We start from the raw sequence: 18,261 nt of genomic DNA, 5'->3' as shown, positions 1-18,261 counted from the left end.
CACTAAAGTGCCCCTTAGCTGAGAACTGTAAAATGTGTGGATGCATATGAAATGTGAACACTTGACTTCTTTCTGATACACACAAATGGACAAAAGCAACATGTTTGAAAGGACACCTAGAACAAGGACATGTTCGGGGTCATGGAAATGATCTATCTGCTTCTTGGTTTTGAAATTACTTACATGTGTACACTCATTTGTTGAAACTCTCAGACCATTCACTTAAGATCTATACATTCTACTCCACATAAGGTCTGCCTCAATACCTGCAGTAGCAAGTATAAAAAGTGGGCATCAGCAGACCTGCTCTGTCACAAACTGGCTCTGTGAGAAGTCACTCAGCCACAGTTTCCTCATCTGAACCACAAGGGGATCTTGTTAAATGATCTCTAGGTTCCCCACTACCTTTAAGCTTCTAATGGAAGAAAAATTTTAAAGTAGCAGTGATTTTATGGAAATTAATAACTTGACCTAGGACTTTGACAATTTTAGATTACACGATTTCAACGGCATTAAGTAATTCATAAACACAGTATCATTATACATAGAAATTCAAGCGATACAGATAAGGCAAAAGTTCTCTTTGGCTCCCTTCCCATAATCCTAGAGGAGGCCTGTCCTGCCAGGTTGCAGACCATTCTTCCAGGCCCCTGTCTGGCGTTTGCTGGGAAGGCAGTATGGCCCTGTAACCAACTGAGCACGAAGACTGGGGCATAGTGCTGCCCGGGGTCCACAGCCCAGCAGCACGGCTAGCCAGTGTAGAACCTCGGGGAAGTCACCCCAAACCCCTTTGGTTCAGTTTCCCCATCTCAGGACAGACACAAAGAGGGCGACCATTCATGAGGCTGCTGCGAGAACTAGAAACAAAATTCATGTAAAACACTCGGAACAGAGCCTGGCACCCAGGAAGCATCAGTTATTACTGTGAAGCTTCTCACTATTCCATAGTAACACATCTATACTTGCTTCTTCCAATTCAGTTGAAGAATGAGCGATTTCAAACACTCTAACACGAAGGAGTCACTCAAAGCACTACATTAAATTAAAGGCCCTCGGGAAAACAGGTCTTTTGGAATGGTTAAATCATTGATCCTGAGCCAAAGGGGTTCTGCAATATCATCCCATACACCTCATAGATGAGGGAAATCGGGTCCATCGCATTTCTGTTGCCAACATTTCAGATTTTATTTAACGTGGGAAGTATAAATGTTTGGAGCAGGGGTGGAAAATAAAATGCAAGACAGCCAAATCCGACCTTGTGTCCTTAGGTCTGTCCCATCACCAAGCAGTCACAATACCTAGGGACCCAAGGACAAGCTGGAAGCAGACTGTGTCGCCACACAGCTTGAGGAGGAGTGACTAGTTTGTATCTAGGCTTAGGGGCAAGGGTGCAACATGCTTGCTGTTATTCATTTGGATCTACTCTGTAAAAGATTTTTATTTCCTAATGCAGAATCCTCTAATGAAGGGGGGAAAAAAGCCTGCCTGGATTTGGATTTACATATTATTTTGGTGATACAGACTAAACTTTCAACTGACACGAGGCACGATAAAGTGCCACATTTTCTTCCAATCAATTTTTCACCTTTACACAGTGATAAGAGCTTGTGCCAAAGGTTCTTGATTCTGTCTAGTGCAAGGGCTGTAACTGACACCCACTTAGTCCACGCAAGCCAACCTTGAAGAAAGAAAATGTGAGCATCCTGACTGTGAATTTGTGCAGCTCCTGGCTCTGCGGGGGTGGGCCCTCGCTGACAGGGGATCCATTTGCTCCCTGGACAACCCACTCTGCAGAGAGTGCACCCACTTAACGCCCTGCAGGAGGTCAAGGAGATGAGGAGGGTGGGGACAAAGGCCGGGACTTGCCCTTTAACCAGACTGAAGCATATTTCCCTGGCCTTCTTGGCTGAACATCCTATCAACACGTTTCTGAGATCAACAGCTAACCTCAGGTAGCACAGTGAACTATGGCCCTGGGGGTGTGATTTAAAAGTTCCTCTCCCGTGAATTCCCCCTCGCTCTCCTTTAGAACTGCCTGGTATCCTGTATCACAGAGTATTCTTTAGCTTAACAAGCACTGTCTTAAAATGTAAATGTCCTTGGGATAGTTTGTTAATGCAGTCAATCTTCAACCAGTCTGCTCCTGCAGTGTGAGTTTATTTCATCCACTCCCTCCTTTCTGCCAGCTGGCTGAAGCCACCAAATCTAGAAGATAAGAGTCACCGGGTTATGATTTATTGCTGTTATTCTTTGTCATCTTTGACACAAGAAAACTACTTAAAAGAGAGGGCAAGATGATTTTGGAGCAGGGGCACTGCTTTGGAAGGGGGGGCAGACAGAGGAGTAGAGGATGTGGGCTGCAGGAGCACAGCTGGGAGGGGAGGGGAGGGATCCAGGAAGTGGGTGTTGACCCTAAATAAAGCCCATTATTTCCCAACCCTGGGACTGCTTACCTCAGGGAGCACTACTCCAGATCTGGGCAGTGACTGAGCATTGCACAAACTCTGCTTGTCTTTCAAACTAAAAGCAATAGGATTAATCAGGGAGTACTTTTTCAGTGTGTAAACTAAATTAAAAATAACCCAATAACCACATAAAAAATAGGGAAAAAATTTAAACACACATCCACACCTACACACCCTCCGATGGACACAGTTTCAGTGAAGAACAGAGTTCCACAGCTGCGAGTGACAGAAAAATAACCCCATCTCTGCGTTCCTCCCTCTTTGCGGAGGCAAACTGAAGGCTGTGGTGTCTTCTGGGTGATGGCTCGGGCTGGGTGGGGCGGGCGGGAGAGCTCTTCCCACCCAGGTCTGCCCCCCTGCCCTGCGCTACTTCCCCAGAGCGGCACTTGGAGTGAGAGAAGCACAGAGGACCGGCACAGCTGTTGGTCTCCAGAGGATAGAACTGCTGACCACCCCTCTTCAAAAGTGGGCTGAGCCAATGTGTGAGCCAGCAGCTAAAAACTGGCTTCAGATAAACCACTGTTTGCCAAATCTGCGTAGATGGTAAAAATTACCAGGGTGTCTGTTGAAACCAAGCCACCCCTCAGAATTCTAATTCGATAGGTCTGGGAAAAGTCCAGGAAATTAGGTTTTTCATCAGCATTTCAGATCATTTTGGTAACCGAGCAAGTTTTATAAACACCAAGATAAAAAATGTGCAATTTCAGAAAGAAAGCTAGGAAGAGGGGGACTCCAGAGGGAGCTGCTGCTCTCCCCCGAGTCTGGGACTGAGCACTGCTGTCCCTTCTGGAGGGTGCAGTAGATAATTACCTCGGCTGGTCCGCTGCCCATCTTGAGTCAAGAACTTTCCATGATGTCAACAGAACACAGTATGTGAAGATAAGGGAGGGATTATTTAGCTCTTCTGTGTAAAGTTCTATTAATACCCATAAACTCACCGCATTCAACGAAAATCTAGTGTCATGTGGCTATTCTGCCATGTGCTGGTGGTCAAGTCATGGGTCCCCCTGCCAGCCCCACTCCGCCCCCCTGCCCACACCAAAAAACCTCAACACTATAGTGGTTGGCCGTAGTTCTGAGATACTTGACTAAAGCTGGTTAATGCAGCAAGTTGAAATGCGGGCCCTACTAAGAGCCAGAAGCAGGCACAGTCATCGGATGGAATACAGCTCTTCCCAGGAGCTCCCTCTGCGGCAGAAGTGCCTTAGGAAGCCCACCCGGCAGCTTCCTAGGTACGGAGCCAGGAGAGAACATGGCAAAATGTAAACAACAGTTCTCTGGAACGGCAGAATTATAAGTCAAATTCTTCACATTTATTTCCCTTTACTGATATTTTAACATGGATAAATAATAAATTTACAATTCTGAATGCATTACTTGCTATTCACTGATCACTATTTTGTGGAAAAGCAAATTAAAATATTCCTTAATCACAACTGAGTCAATTTACTAATTACTTCTGTTAAAGGTATTATACTCCATCAACACATTTCTTTGTCATAAACTTCACTGTCTGACAGAAATAAGAGGCATAAAGAGTCTTGTCCCAGTATCAGAACAAGTACTTTATACAATACAAAAACAGAATTAAATGTTTATTAAAACAGCACTAGACGTTCTGAAAAATGTAGGTTACGCAACAGAAGTCTCTGAGGCGGAGAGGAGGGAGCAGTTAAAGTCCAGGAGGGGAGGGTGAAAGAGAGAGGAGTGGACAGGACCCCTGGCACGGGAACGCACTGGGTACAGCGACCAAGGGCTTCGCTACCACCTCCACTGCCTGAGACTGGGGGGCCTGGGCCTTGGGAAAGTGCCCTGCGCCTGGTCCCAGGCACCTTCTCCGTGGACAGCAGGGCTCCTCTTCAGAAATTTACAGCTGGAACATCTCACCTGGGCCTCATGATCCTTTCACCCTTAAATAAAGGTAGAATGGGGACAATGAGGACAAAGAGGACCCCAGGCCCTGGAAAGGAGAGTCTGAGGCCTGTGAGTGAGGGGAAACAACTGGTATCAGAGTGGGGGGCTAGAGACCTGCCCTGTGACAGTGGGGAGAATCATGGCCAAGAGAGGTAAATGCCAGAGAGAGGAACAGTACAGACCCCAAAGGGAATCTACGAAGACCTGCAGCCGTGCTGCTCACGGACAAGAGGCGTGGCTGCCTGAGGGTCCTCAGAGAGGCTGCCGTCAGGTGGGCTTGCTGAGCTCACGCTGCCTGGTCTGGCACCCTCATGCGGATTTTCCTGTTCTGTCACAGCTGACTAAGGGACCTCTGCTCCAGAGAGTCTGTTAAAGGAGCTGTGAGTGTGCAAAAGAAGGACAGGAGCTTGAGTGAAGTCCAAACGGAAAACTGAACTTACACACCTCTGCCAAAGTTTAAAGATATGATTTTGAAATTTGTACTAAAATACAAGGTGGTTTATTGTGTTGTTCTTACTGGACTTTCCAAGAGAGGGCAGGAATCTTAGATGACAACTTTCCTGATTAATATTTTCACAAAAAACAATTAAGTTGGAATCAATATGAAAATTCTCTTTGTATATTTTGGTTTGATGTTTGATGTTCTCTTTATTTGGAGAATAATGATTAGGTTTTACCTTTATATTTAAAGAAAAAAAAGAAGAGAATAAAATCTATTTTAATTCTAGAGCTTACTCTTAGTCAAGAGTCAAATTTTTCTAAACTCTCACCCAGAATACATCCTTCACTTTTAAAGGACACTCTTGGCATCTACAGTAAGGTTGTTCCATGACATCATGACACCATAGCCCAAATATCATCTCCCTGGTTGTATTTCCCTATAGTTGCCTTTGTACTGTAAGCAGCAATTTTAGAGATAGAAGCATTGTAGGAGAGACTAGGAAGGCTAGACAAGTAGTTAATATTTGAGGAGATAAGGAGAATCTATACAAGGTCCATGAACTTGAAGTCCATTCTATTTGAAGATGTAGAATGCTTTAATGTTGTTATATATAATAAAATAATAGCTCTCCTATATTGGGTATTTATGTTGTTCTAAGTCTATCTGTGTAAGTACCATCCCATCCCATCCCTGTGAACTTGAGAGTATCTCACATTTAAGGGAACAAAGGCCTAGAGAAATCGTTCAAGACCCAAGGCCACAGAGTTACTAAGTGGTCAGGCCAGAATTTGAATGCCACTGACTCCAAGCCTGTTTGTTCAGCTACCAACCCTTGCCCATCAGTGTGATACACTATGTGTTCTGATTCAACTCTTCCAAGAGTCCTTCCTGGCCAATGTCTCCAGCCCAGCCCTCTGTTCTGAACTACATCCTAGCCTTTGTGTTTTCAGAGTCTTTATCAGCTGTCTCCCAAAAGGGCCTACATGTTCCTTGAAGACAAGTCCATGGCTCATTTACCTTCATAGTACCTACAAAGGAGACTGACAGAGAGTTTATGGGACACTGAAAGAAAAGATATCCAGGGAAGATGCCGGAATTAAACATTATTATTATCAAGTAGAATCTAATATTATGCATTAATACTTCCATTTTATATGATTGACATTACTATAATTATTCTGTTATAATACAATACTGAAAGTTGATATAGATGAATCAATTCTATTTTCAACTAATTCTGCTAGAGCTTTTTGGCTACAGTTGGCAACTACAACATTTAAGATATCAACAGTGGTCAAATGAATGAAAAAAGGGGAAATATACGTTGTATATTAAGTGCAGTAGAAACAAATGCTAGTGTCTGGTTAAGGATGAGGGCCACACTGTAAACACCCACAAATACTTTGAGGGCTCCCGTTTTCATAGTTCATGCTGCTGTCATATGCTTTGCTCAGATCCTACTGAAGGGGAGAGTTCCTATCACCTCCTCTTCCAGATCCACCATTAAGCCAGGCTTTCTCTTTTGAAAGTCCTCTTAACCCTTAATTTCAGCAAGTTCCTTGCTCAACACGACCTATGGAAAATGTGTGCTAGCAGAGCCTCACCAGGGGCCAGAAGTTAGAAGCCGAGCTCCCCAGCAGAAAAGCATAATGATAAACCTCGGTCCTACAACTACTAGCTGTTGATCTTGAACAAGTAACTTACCTTCTCTAAGTCTCGTGTCCTCATAAGAAAATGGAGGTAAAACAGCCCCTAGCGCCTTAGGAAGATCTGGTGAGATAAGTAAGGTATGTAAAGCACTTTCCAGATTACCTGGCATAGAGTAAGTGCTCAGTAGACATCATCAGCTGTATGTAGCTGTTTGAGCTAGGAGGTTGCTGAGTGATAGCAGATGTGTGCCACACAACAGGACTGGCCTGTGGGCCGGCCTCAGCACAGGTGCCGGCCCTGGAGAACCTCGGTTCTCAACCGAGCCCTGCAATAACACGTCAGGGGAGCCAAATGGTGTAGACCGCCTGGATGCGTGTATCCTGGGAGACTTGCTTAGCCTCATGCCTCCTCATGAGTAAAGTGGCGACAATGACAGTCCATACACCACTGTGGGAATTAAGTGAGTCTCTATAAACAAGATGTTTTTATTTCTGGCCACCTCAGCCTTCACTTGCTATGCAACACCTCTGTGCCGAAGTGAACAGGGAAGTGACATTCTATGTGGTCACTGAGGGAAATTTAAAGATACCTTTCTACATTTTTTTCAAATCATCTGAGAAATACTTTACACTGTATATTTGTTGAGGAAGTTGGAGACCAACATATCAATAAGCCCATTTTACTTTTAAAACTATTATTAAAGTAAAGAACAGTCTTATGCAGTATGTGACAATTGGCAAGAATTTACAGTCCTCCTGTAAGTCTGGTTCTCCTGCCCCTTGGTGTTCCAGGGCTTGGGGGTTGGGGGTGGGGGGGGGCACAATGGAGAATCTGCCTGTCTCAGAACTGTTTTGCCAAGTAAAAATGGCCAAAGAAGTGTTCACAACTCTCACTTGAATATTACTACTGAAGAAAAATAGTAAAGATGGTTATAAGGACTTTAAATAAAACTTTCATTACATGCAGAGGAAATGGTACAATCTACACACTACACCGTGTTGTATAGTTTCCAGATTAAGTCCATGTCAAGTGAGGAAGCGTCCAAGATAGAGCTGGAACACACACCTCCTGCTGGTGACCTGCTGTCCCCAATAAAATACTGTCATGAGAACCAATCTGGGGCAAAGGGAAGTCCTGGCTAAAGGCACCTTCCCCATTCCCCTCTCCGAACACCCACAACAGGGCTGCCCTGAGCGCGTCTGTGCTGCAGGGTTTTGCTGGCCACTGAGCCCCTACCTCTCTGGGTCTCTCTCCCTTCCGTGTCTCTGCCTCTGCCTGTGTGTCTCTCTGCATGACCGTTGAATTTTAAGCTAGATTCAGGAGGATTCTTGGGAATCCTAAATTCTAGCTTCCCCGAGAACACATGTTGTCTACCACCCAAATTTGCCATGTGTCAGAAAGGGTTTTCAGGAACTACTATAAAGGACACCCAAGGAGGAGGGTGGAAACAAGGGAGGAGGAGAGGTTTGGCAGGGGTGAGGAGGAGGGGTGGGGAGAAAATACAGACAACTGTAATTGAACAATAATAAAATAATTTTAAATGAATGAATGAATGAATGAATGAATGGGGGAAAGGGCACTGCTTTGGCAGCTTTTGAGCAGTCTGTGTAAAGTAAGTTGAGAGTGCTCAATCCAGTCCCACACAACTGAGGTCCAGGTCACAGATCACCTGTACTGGTGACAGCTCAGGGCTCAGAGTGTCCCCATGAGGCTTAGCGTATGTCAAGACAAGCCAGGACAGGGAGACCCAGGACCCTGGGAACAGACAGAGCCCAGGAGCAGAGCTGGTGATGGAGATGGGTCTCAGAGCAAGTGCCTGGTTTGGAGGATTCACAGGAGGCAAAAGGAAGAAGATCCAGGAGGGGACCAGCTGAGGCTCGGTCACAGGACACGGAAAGACCAACTAGCCAGTGTAGTAAGCCACATCACATCCTTTCAAGAATTCATGGTGGTTTGGATAAACAAATGCACGTGCACACTAAAAATTAAAATTATATGTGGGAGTTTAGAAATTGTAACATTGGATATCTAGTCCCACATTCACCCTGACAAATGGTGTGGCCTTAGGCAAATCACTTCAGCCTCACGCAGCTGACAGGCAGCTCCAAACAGAGACAATACCTGTCACGCCTGTCGAGCGAGACTTGATTTAAGGATAAGTGTGAGAGCAGTTGATGAAGACTTGACTCGAACTCTAGAACTGTGACACAGGCTCCTTTTCTCCTTTGTTGCCCTCCTGGGGGAAGCCCTTCCACCCTGGAGAGAGGGAGGCAAGCACCTGGGTGGGGAAGTATCAGAATCTGTGCAGCTTTTACAATAAAAGCCCCTTCCTGCCATAGTCTAATGTCCCGCTGTCTTTCCCACACCCACAAACACAGACTGAGAGTCATACTTCTAGTCCAACAGTATTTTCAATTATTCCATCGTCAATAAGATATTTGATTATTTTAAGTTGAAACCGAAAGCCTGGAGACCACACGGTCTTGGATGTGCTCTCTTTGGCCTACAGTGTGGCCTATGCAGGGTATTCCTCCACCAAAAAATTATATATATATCCTCTCCATTTTAAATTTTTAAAAAATCTGTAAATTTACATAAAAATTTAGTTTTCTAGCTTCTCTTGAAAAGTCAAAAGATCTAGCAACACGAGATCCAAATTCTCATGAGGCAATACTCACTTTAGGGAGCATCAGAATCACAGGGAGAGATTGTTAAAACAAAGGCTGCAGAACCCCAGACCCAGGGTTCCTGATTCAGTGGGTCTGGGATGGGCTGAAAACCTTCATCTCTAACTAGAGTGCTTAGGTGATTCTGATGCTGCTGGTCCAGGGACCATACTTTGCTAGATCACTGCACGGCTGCTCCTGTCAAATAGGAGTGGACACTCCACTCGCTGCAACCTCCCCCACCTCCGCCTCCTACTGTCAGTGACACAGTATCTGTTGTCATTTATCATGCTTACTTTATTATTTTCTTACAAGCACAAAGACACTAAATGTGCCTGGTCTCCTGGACATTTGAGTTATTAGCAACCTCTGCTACTTGAGGGCAAGAACTCTGCCTTCCTTTTTCACAACCCCCCCCCCCTCCATCTCCCAGTGAATACACAACACCATCCCACAGAGTATCTCACACCCCACAGAGTATCTCACACGTAGCATCCAAATTTGTTAGCTGGTTTGAATTCCTGCATAGAATCTAATCCCTTCAGGGCCTGAGCTTGAAGGATAGCCACTGCTTTCATGCTAGGAGCTGGTTTAATCCTCCTTCCCCTTATCTATGAATCCAGATTAAGATCAGGTCCCTGCCGCCTTAAAGGTACACTGGGAAACAAAGAAATAAGGAAGTAAGAGGCTGATCATTGCACAGGGTCAGGTATTTCTTTTGAAACTCACTACTTCTACCTAGCTTCTGAGCAGCCAAGTCCCCTAAAATTAGTTACCACTGAGGAATACTAACAAATGGACAATGAACAAACTGCCTTTACTGATTGGTTTTATGACTACCAGTCTGAGGGCAGGACACAGGCCTGGTTGGTAACTCTAGGTCCCTTCTAACTTTCTTTTCAGTGAGCCCGTTAGCGAAGACATGGAACAAATTCCGTACATATTTTGCAATCACCCAGATGCAGGCCAGACTCCTCTCCCTGGTGTCCATCCCCACCCACGCCGGCTCTGTGTTGGATCCTTGGTCCTAGGCCACCGTTTGTGTAAAACGAACTAAAATTTAATTTCCACCGAGAGTTTAAGTGTTTCTCTTTTCAACAATGAAACATGGGCAGTTTATTCCAGAGATTCTGTAAAGGATTCTAGTCTTTAAAGTTCAAAAAAGTTCATCCTTCTTTTATGGGCTGACAGCAAATGAAAAAAGGTTGTTTTGTCAAGACGAGTACCAAGATAATTTGTGAAGGGCTGATATCATTAAAATATTCTTGAAAGGTGACCAAAAAGGAAGAAACTTCTAAATTAACTGTTAGAAGCCGACCTGCACTGTCAAAAAGTGGCCTCAGAGCAGTATTGCTCTCACTTCCACTTAATGGAAAAGGGCCCTGAGGCTTAGAACAACCTCCTCAGGATTAGACACCATCAAAGACAGAGTCAAACTCACTCTCAAGCCCACAACCTCCCCATTACTAATTTATCTTCACCATCCACAGTTCTTGTACCAAGAGCAAATCTCCCCTCTAAACTGCCTCAAAAAAGCTTAAAAACTCAGAGGCTGATGATGACCCAAAACTCAAAACATACAACAGAAGCAGCCATGGTGATTCTCCTTAAAACCAGAGCAAAGACATGCAAACACACTTTCATAAATGACAAGTGACACCCAGGCCAGAAAGGCTTTGCTTGAACGTAGTAACAAGTCCCAAGAAAGAAGATTCCTGGGAAGGAGACTGTCAGTGGCAGCAAAGGCAAAACAGCCTTAGACAAAGTTACCAACGCCCCGCAGATGCCCTCCAAGGACAGTAGTGGCTGCCTGGCCAACCCTTAATAAAGAGAGTTGCCTGAGACCTATTAATTTCCGGAAACCCAAACGGCATGAAGCAAAAAAACAACAGATATGCCAACAATTAAGCATTTGGCTGTGGTTGGGGTAGCTCAGTGGACTGAGTGCTGGCTTGCAAACCAAAAGGCTGCCAGTTTAATTTCTGGTCAGGACATATGCCTGGGTTGTGGGCCAGGTCCCCCAGTTGGTGGCAGACCAGAGGCAACTGAATGTTTCTCTTCTCCCCTTTCCCCTTCCCTTTCCTCTCTCTGAAAAAAAAAAAAATAAATAAAATCTTTTTTAAAAATTAAGCATTTCTATATAGGATACTGTACAAAAATCAAACGGTGAACAAACATTTGAACACATCCAAAAAAAAGGGTTAACACGACTATTGCAATAAACACTCCTCCCCAAAATGAGCAAAGACGAAACCCAACAGAAAAAAATAAACAGGAGTGGAAATGAAGATAAATCGTGGAAAAGGAAATGCAAATATCTCTAAAACATACAGAAAAATTCTCAACCTCACCCATACTCAGGAAACATGCAAATTAAATCAAAGGTGCACTGTTTTTACTAACACAGTGCCAAAAGCTTCCCGCCCCCCCCTCCCCCCCCAAATATCAGTTATTGTGAGGACTAGTGAGAGCATAGGAAAAACAGATACCGTCCCACATTTCTTGGTGTGTGAGATTGCTACATAACCCTTGGAACGCAGCCCGGCCATGTATAATAAAATAAATATGGCCTCTGATCTCAAATCCCAGTTTGGAGAATTAACGAAGCATTTTAAGTAGTGGCAAAAAATAAAAAAGCTTCTACATTCATCAATAGGAGAATGACTGAGTAAATTCTGGATATCCAAATGAACATTATACAGTTATTGAAAAGGCCAAAAATCCCCTTATTTGGGAGACAGTAAGAGGCAGTGTCTAGCATCATCAACTGGGGGCCCACACTGCCCAATTCAAATTGCTGCTCTGCAGTCATTGCCTGGGCGGCCTTTGGCGAATTTATCCCATCTCAGTTCCTCGTCCACCCAATGGAGCTAATGGTTCCTACCTCATATGGTACTAGTGGCGTAAATGAGATAAAGCATGTGCCTGGCATCTAGCAGGTACTGGAATGACATCCATGATATTGTTTGGGAGGAGGAAGGGGAGAACTGTACTCATTGTACAGCATAGATCTAATTTAGTTAAAATAATACATATTTGAAAGCACACTGCGTATGTATGTGTGGGGTGCCTAGAGAAAAGGAGAAATTTTTAACTTTTTCTTTGTACATCTCTGTGTTAGACTTGTTGCAAAGAACATGTACTACTTTCGTAGTTTGAAAGAACAATCCAATAACATTTTTTGGAACTGGGGTGGGTGAGGGTGTTAGCAGGAGTCAGGAATAGAAAATACACTTTAAAAATTTATGTGGGGAAGTAGAATGGAAATACAAATTCAAAGAGAAAAAAGAATAAGGTAAAATTTTTTTAAAAGTTGATGGTGAGTATTCAATTTCTGTGGGATTTAATTTCATGAAATTCATTTTTAAGTGGTATAGCCTTTTTTATTTAAAAAATTTCAAATTTATATTACACCAGAAATCTTTTGCAACTAAATTCATGGCAAAAAATTTTTACGTTAATTTAGAAATTATTTGGGGAAAGTATATCGGCAAAGATGTACGAAGACTATTGCCTAAATTCTTTCAGCTTAGTCGCTGGGATCAGCTGGGGATATGGTATCCCTCTTGGGTAAGCAGTCAGGAGTCAATCAAGTTTGTCCTGCTCCCCTTGTCATAAGGCCATTTCTCGAATACTGATTTCACCTCTTTTGTGGGGTCTCCTGGGGCCACTGGAAAAACAGATTTTGTTCGCAGAATGCCCCAAATGAGTCAGAACAATACACCAATGAAATCAGCTCTAATGCTATTTGGAACCCAAGGCTACATACAGCACAACCTGTCCTGTTGCTATCTCAACTGATGTCCCACTACCTTATTCAAAATAGTCAGAAGTTCCAGAAGAAGAGCAAATGATAACATAAAAATACAATAAAAATTAAGAGCTAAAAAGGTGGCCCCCATGTGATCACGAACCCTCCCAATATGAGTTTTTCAGGGAGAAAGGAAAAGTTCAGAGATCAAATGATCTTGTTCTAAATTACAGCCTGACATAATCAGTTCCAACATGTGTTATAAAGTCCAACATCGAACTCTCTTGTTCTTGTGAATTACAGTCCAAGTAAGAGGTTTTGTCACTGCCTGGCAGTGAACTTAGCTCCTGAACCGGCCGCTCCCCTTCCCCTTCTAAAAGAAGATCTATCTTTTAGGCTGATCCCAGGCCTCCCTAGGCATGGCAGGCAGGCCCCTGCGAACTTGCTGTATGAAGCAGCAGAGCAGAAAGCACACTTTCTGAGGGTGGCCTGGCTCCCATGCAAAAATAGATAGGAAGAAAGAAGGTGGGTTGTGTGTGGCCAACTTACACATCAGGAAACTTGCTAGTAGTACCGGAATAGAGTATCAAGTGTTATGTTAGTGGTGCCTACTCCATACTTCAGGAAACATCTGGTGTAGGAAAGAAGTGTTTCCCCCTAAAACAGGGAAATAGAACAGGATTACAAAAAACAGTCTCTCTTGTTTGAGAAATATCGACTTCAAACTTCGGAGCTAGATTGGTTGAAAGATTCGCAAGTGAATCAGACAGAGCTGGATGCTGCCTACCAACCAACCACTAACATTTGTAACATACCCATGTATATGAATGTGACGTGCTTAGGGTTTTTTGCTGTATAGCTGCTGCCAATTTTTGCACCACTGTAGATCAGACTTTGTGACCAAATGACCCCAAATATCTCAATGACTTAGAACAGCATAGACATAGTTCTCATCCATGCTGCCATGTGTGTTAGCTGAGGGCTCTTTTCCATTTTGTCTGGACTCTAGGGGCCTAGCTGATAGAAGGAGCCACCATTTCAGATACGGTTGGTATGATAAAGAGGGCCACAAAAATTCTTTGTCACTCTCCTCCCCAGTTTTTATCAAGAGGTACAGTTTATGTCCCCACCTCTGGAAGGGGAAAGGCTCAGCCATTCTAGCATCCCAGGTGAGCCTCCAAATTACTCCAGCCCCAGATGATACCTGGCTGGAACCACATGAGAGACCCCACACAAAACTAGGCAACTGCCCATAAGCTCAGTCAACCTATAAAACCATCAGAGATAATAAAATGGTTACTGTTTTAAGTTACTAAGATTTGGGGTACCTTATTATACAGCAATAGATAACTAAAACATTCCATCACTGTGTCAAAAGGAGAGACTGAGAAATTGCTCATGAGTTCTTAAAACTTTTGCTTGGAAGTGACCCAGATCACTTCTCTTTCATTGGCCATGCTGAGTTCAGAGGAATAGAGAAATGGAAGTCTACCATGTGTGTGGGAAAACAGATGAAAATATTTGGTGACTAGCATTTATATTTCCCAGAGAGAGGACATGGCTGGAGAGGTATATCTTCCATAAAGACGATAAGTAAATCTCTAAGTACATGAAATCTCAAGGGAAAGTGAGTAACAAGAGGAGAAAAGAGTGTAGAGGACAAGAGATGCTTGTACATGACCTCCTGACAAGGGAGGATGGATCTAAGGAGGAAAAGGAAGGTGGAAGAGTCAGAAGACCAAAGAACTTATAAGTACAACTCCTGGACAAGAACTGTGGGACAGGGTGAATACTGGAGGTGGGGGCAGTGCAGGGAGGAGGGGGAGAAAGGGGAGAAAAAAATTGAGACAACTGTAATAGTATAATCAAAATATAATTAAAAAATTAAGATACTTTCTTTAAAAAATCTACGGAGGCAAAAGGAGCAATGAGGAACCAAAGAAGAGCATAAAAGGCTGTAATTGGTGGGACTGGCAATGAATGCGTAGAAATTCAAAGAGATCAGTGTGGGCTGGTGTAGTCACAAGCATGGGGCAGAGGTAGTATTAGAGAAGAAACTGGAAGGTAACAGAATTTGGCTTGTTGGAAAGAGAAAGGTGCTCTCAGTGAGGAAACAGCGTGAAAAAATTCTTTCAATGGGGAATGAACTTAGCAGTTGAAGGGAACAGGGCTAGGTATTGTAAAGGGAAATGTATCACTGCAGTAGAGGGTGTGTCAGGAGTAACAGAAAACGTGGGTTAGGTTTGCTGCTGCAGGACAGGCCAGGGAAGCCGTTTGGGGATTTATAGAAGCCTTTGAGTGCCCACTGAGATTTCTGAGTTCTTTCCTTTAGATAACTGAGCATCACTGGAGACAAGTGACTGACTGAGTAAAGGAAATCAGCATATAGGACTAGTTCCTTTAGGTGGGAGTGAAGGAGGGGAAGACAGGGCAGACCACCAGCCAGCCAGTCACCGCAGTATTCACAGGAATGCCCTACTGCAAGGGATCGGATCATGGGTCCTAGAAGAAGAGTAAGTTGCTCAGAGGGCAAAAAGAATAAAAAAATAAAAAAAAGGAAGGGCTTTAAGTGTGGAGAAGCTGAGATCTTTAATCTCAGGGTGTAAAAGAAAACATCTTTTATTCCCATGGCAGACAGTATTGGTTACCTACCCAACATTCTCCACCCTACTTATGTCCTTGACAACAGAAGTTCTGTACTGCTCAATTACTCCCTTCCCTCCAAAATAATCAAAGAAAAGAAACCTGCACACTCATAATTCAACTCCAAGGTAAATCCTGTTTGGTTTAAGCCAGCCAGTGGTTCTCAACCAGTATCAACTCTGTGGGGAGTGTGTGTAGGGTGGAGAGGAACAGAGTTTTTTATTTGTTTGTTTTTGGTGTCACAGTGCCTGTTGTGCACCACTGATATTTAGTGGAAAGGAACCAACAATGCTAAAGGGTGGTAATGCACACCACAGTCCTCCATGAAAACTGCTAAAAGCTGGGTAAACACTAACCAGTCATAGCAGTCCCATTCTCTTTGTCAGTTACTGCTTTGCGAAATAGCTAGTAATCCAGTTCTGGTCAGTAAGATACAAGGAGTGGCCTGCTACTAGGGAGGACCAAGACAAACCAGAATTATCTTCTTTATCTTCTGGAGGGCAACCCCTAGTACCACTCCCCTGCTAGGTGCGTGTTCTAGGAGCCATCTGAATCAGTGGACCAGCTGTTGTCACTGACAGGTTGTGCTCAGCTTCAGTGAATGTTTTTTGAGGACTTTTCAACCTGTTTGCCCATTTCATGATGGGTGAGTTACAAGCACACCTGCCTACACCACCCTTAGTGTTCATCAGTTTTTGACAAACAACAGCATGACCACCGTACCCCACCCTCCCTATGCACCCCATCTCACCCTGGTTTTTTTTTTTTAGTTTCCCCAATGAAAAAAGTCCTCAAAGGGAAATGTTTTGCCCATGTGGAAGACGTGAAGCAAACAAAAAAACAAAAGGCAAAAAGCACTAAAAGGCACAAAATTGTCAATTCAAAACTGTTTTGAGCAGTGGACAGTCTCAATAGGTTTGTTGCATCAAGAGGTTTAAATATGTAAGAACACAGTTTTTAATAAAGTTTTTTAGGGGTCCCCCCTCACATAAAGCCTCCGGAGTGGTTTCTGCTGCTCAATGTCGTCCCAACTGTACGACACTTGGAAGTGCTACAGCCATCTCCTCCCCAAAACCAGTTTCCGCCCAACCTCCCTGTTTCTATCACTGGCACCACCATTTCTTGTTACCAAGTCCTAAGGCAGTTTTGACTTCTCACCCGTTCCCTTAGGATGGCCACTCATTCAGATTTGCCTGGGATAGCAATGTGCTCTTACTCCTGTTCTCCCACTGTAATTAATAGTGTCCCCTTTCACTTTCGAAAGTATTACTGATTGGAGGGGGTTAGATTACATGGTCACTTACTTACTTATTCCCAATTAAAACCAGTTCACTCTGCCCCAAGAAAATACCTCTAAAACAAGGATCAGCAAACTATGGCCTGTGGGCTGTTTTTTGTATCTTCAGAGAGGGGAAAAAATGTTTTTTACATATTTAAATGATTTAAAAATATCAGTAGAACGATACTGCGTGACACCCAAAATTATATTAACTTAAAATTTCAGTGTCCATAAACAAGGTTTCACTGGGACCCAGTCATGCTGATACCTCTAGAGCCTCTTTCTCACTACAAGGCAGAACTGACTTGTCAATACTTCACTACTCATATTTGGCCCTTTATAAAAAGCTCGTGTACCCCTGCTTCAATGCCATCATTGAGTTCTGATTTTCCTCACCTGTTGCGCAAATATACTGGTTCTCTATTCTTTCCCCCACTCCACTCAGTTTTGATCTGGTCATTTGCGCCTTCATTATAATAAGTGGCTCCTGCAAAACCGCCAACATATGGTCCACACCCATCGCTACTACTACAGGCTACAACTAGTTCTCCAGACTGCGCTCCTCCTTACTACGCACCCCCCCCCCCACGTGCCTTCTTCCTTCCTCTAACAAGCCGTCTTTAGCGCCCTCCGAGCGCCCCCACGGCTTGCCCAGGTCTCCCCTCCACTGCGTCGGTGCTTCATGTTAAAGAAAAACTGTTACTGCCTTGATAAACCTTCATTCGCCCATCACGACGGAAGTGCAGGAGTTGTGGGGGGCCAGGGTTTGTGTGCGGGGTGGGTGACTCAGCGACACACACACAAAAAAAAACACACCTGGGCGGGAGCCAGCTCGGCAAACGAGCGCCTGACCTGAGGGGCCCTTAATGAGGCTTCAGAGATGACCTTCAGGCCGGAAATTTAAGGACTTAACAGGACAAAACTCTAGCAGCACCACTTCATCCTACGCACTTCCCCAACACCTGCGAGAAAATTCTACAACAGCAGCCTAGGCCAAAGCTACCAGGGAGTGACTGCGCAGTGCCAGCGCTAACAACCCGTAGAGTTTCGGGCGCCCAACCAGCCCGGCGCCGACTCCGTGCACTCTAACCGCGCCACGGAGACCGTCTCGTCGCCAACAGTTCTGGGCAGCAGCTGTGTCTGCACGCCCACGTTCCTGGCTTCCAGACAGGCCCAGGGGAAAGAGACGCCCCTCACCAGTTTGTGCCAGCAGATAAACTGTCGCGGCGGCCCACAAGCCACCAGCCCGAGCCCTCAGAAAGGTGCCCCAGCCACGCCCCACCTCCGCCCGCAGCTTCAGAGCACGTGAAGCTCCTGGGCGGAGCGACGGCAAATAGGCGGGAGTTTGAGGACGCGTACCTAAAGCCTGGGAAGGGTAGCGAATCCGGCGCGCACGCGCACGCGCACAGAGGGGACTGGGCGAGCGTGCCTCCAAAAGGGGATACTGGGAA

At 44.5% G+C, this 18,261-nt stretch overlaps 1 long non-coding RNA gene across 1 annotated transcript in view; it reads right to left on the bottom strand.

The window, feature by feature from the left end:
* The window catches only part of LOC119037651 (uncharacterized), a 204,493-nt gene extending 186,418 nt beyond the window's left edge, over nt 1–18,075 (bottom strand). Inside the window, exons 1-2 of the long non-coding RNA XR_005080257.2 lie at nt 18,008–18,075; nt 13,438–13,545 (exon numbers count right to left, since the gene is read on the bottom strand). This is a non-coding gene — a long non-coding RNA (uncharacterized LOC119037651). The remainder of the gene's footprint in view (nt 1–13,437; nt 13,546–18,007) is intronic.
* Between the last annotated feature and the right edge of the window lie 186 nt (nt 18,076–18,261).

The sequence above is a fragment of the Artibeus jamaicensis genome, unplaced genomic scaffold, assembly GCF_021234435.1.
Source record: "Artibeus jamaicensis isolate MK-2021 breed Jamaican fruit bat unplaced genomic scaffold, CSHL_Jam_final scaffold_537, whole genome shotgun sequence".
NCBI lineage: Eukaryota > Metazoa > Chordata > Mammalia > Chiroptera > Phyllostomidae > Artibeus > Artibeus jamaicensis.
Note: the sequence above shows the minus strand (reverse complement) of the source record. Positions and strands in the feature narration are given on the sequence as shown.